This window comes from Gouania willdenowi, chromosome 12 (genome assembly GCF_900634775.1).
Source record: "Gouania willdenowi chromosome 12, fGouWil2.1, whole genome shotgun sequence".
Lineage (NCBI taxonomy): Eukaryota > Metazoa > Chordata > Actinopteri > Blenniiformes > Gobiesocidae > Gouania > Gouania willdenowi.
In genome coordinates, this window is record NC_041055.1 from 8,729,300 (window position 1) to 8,731,993 (window position 2,694).

Sequence of the window (2,694 nt, forward strand, 5' to 3'; positions counted from 1 at the left end):
CACTGAAATCAATGACTCAACATGGCTGCTCCATATGTATTCTATTTTAAAGCATGAAATTGTGCAAAAAAAAAAAAAAAAAAAAAGTAGTTCAAATGTCTGGTCTCTTTTAACCATAAATGTGCACATATTTTGTTTATTGGTAATACATGAAACACATTTTGTGTTATATACTGTACATTTCCAGTACCTGATACCCTTTAAGTGGCCCTCTGGCAGCAGTCAGTATTCAGTCGTCTGCTGAATGGTCAAAACCCCTGAGGAACATCAATAAAGAAAGCGCACAAATGTACTGTATGTTAGCATTGTTGTACTTTCTCTCCATTGGACGTGCAGCGCGTGCTCTTCCATGCTCTGCTGTGCTAAGGTTTGCTCTTGGTTCTCTGGCGTAGGAGTCAGGTTAGTCTTGTGAAGAACCGAAATATCTTGCGTTCTTTTCTGCATAATGATGTGTCAGCGTGTAAGAGGCGGTCTGAAAGGGAGTGCCTACAACATCAGGGCCTGGTTCCACTCAAACACTATTTATGTAATGTAATGTTTATGCAGTGAAATCCTCAGACTGGGACAAGGCTGATCCAAGCTGGATGAAATGGAGGGTTTGGTGTTTACTTACCTTGGTTTAATCCTCATATTTTTGAGGTAATTACATCATTTATGTACCTTTTTTTTTGCAAAGGGAGTAGGTTAAATATTTAGAAGTGCAGAAGAGTCTCTTCTAAAACTCTCAAAGATATACTTCTGGGTCAATCATGGGCAACTGGCAGCCTGGAGGCCATAGGGGGCCCTTAGCCTACATTTGTGTGCCCCCAAAAGTAAACGAACAAAATGACTCCAGAAAGGTGCAATATGACAACTGAAATACACAAAATGATTTTTTTAAAAAATAGAAAAAACAACAGCAAAAATACATAAAATGACTTGGGAAAACACACAAGACTACAAAAAGTACACAAAATAATGTAAAAATAAACAAACTGATTACAAAAAAATGACTCAGAAAACGCACAAAACGATGACAAAAACACACCAAATGTTTCCAAAAAAACACACAAAACCACAAAAAAGGGGGAAAATGACTCTAAATACACAAAATGAATCACAAAATAAAGAACAACAATAAGCGCACGCAAAAAATGAGAAAAAAAATATACAAAATCACAGAAAACATAAAAAACACACACACAAAATTAGAGAAATAAAAAAATCACGCATACCGGTACAGGCTTTGAGTTTTTACTAATTCGACTAGTTCTACTAGTAACGCAAAATTGTAGATAGTAGATGATTTTGCTTTACCAGTTTGGTCTACCCATGCACTAGTGCGCCAAAAACTTTACTAGGAAAACCAAATGTTTGTTCACTATACTGTTAGTACACACAAAATCTTACTAGTAGCACTAGTAGACTGCCATAGTCTACTAGAGGTACTAGTGACGCCAAAACATTCACTAGTCGTACTCGTAAACTTAACACAAATAAAGTAGGAGGGATTACAACCAAATCCAGCTCCCTGATTGGTTGTAATATTTTCGAAAGCCAATGTGAAGTCTAGCTTTCCCCCACTGTCTTATTAGCATATAAGGTTAACTAGTAGCAGAGGTGAAAGTAATGGATTATTACAATTATTAATGGAGTTGCTTTTATGAGTACTAAATCAGTCATTTTACTTGTACTTAAGCATGCTTTAAAAGAAGCAAAGTAATTTCTTACATTTCTACACCCAACTGTTACTGAGTAAATTACATACAGTATTTTTTTTTCTTAAATGATCAACGGACATTGCGAAACTACAAAATATGAAATAGCTAGCTATACTTAGAGTTTGACTGACTTTTTATTTTTATTTTGAATTGAATTTATTGTTGTTATTTTATTGAAAATAATAATAATAATAATAATTTTATACAGATGCCTTTGTGGAAAGTAAAACAAGTTCTAATTGTGGGGGGCAAAAGTAACTAGTAACTTTTAATTTGAATACTATTTGATTTGGTCCTCCTTACTTTTTGAGTTTTTTCTGTATGACTTACTTGTACTTGTACGTGAGTACAATTTCAAGCAAGTAACAGTACTTCTACTTGAATAGGATACATCAGTACTTTTTACACCTTTGACTAGTAGTAGTTGTGACACTTTTTTTTTTTGCTTTACCAGTAAAGTTATATCGTGCACTACCAAATCAAAATCGAGCACATGGTTATCACTGAGTGATATCACATTTCCATACAACCAATTTCTGAATAGATCAAAGTCTATCACTGTATGTGTCTGATTGTAGGTCAGTGTGTTAGCATGCACTGGATATGCAATGATTAATAGACGGATGAAGAGAAATGATTTTGTTCACTTCTGCCACACAGCAGAGGAACTCATTAAGTTAAAGAAATAGGAACTCTTGCTTTTGCACACTGTTGACTGAGAACACAAAGAGACCACCGCAGAACAAACACATTCCTCACAGAAACCCAACACTAGCCCTCCAACAAAAACACACGCTACTTTAGCTGATGCTTATACACGGAGGGAGGGGCGATCGCTTTTACTCTTACACTCAGCCAATCATAATCGACAGAGTTTTCGAGTTTTTTTTCATCCTCCTCTGCCATTGGTTCCCTGCTTGGTGGCCCGCCCCCCACCCCAGCACGGTGATTGGTCGCTTTTCCCGGCTCTGTGGAAGTCATTTGAATAGGCTCG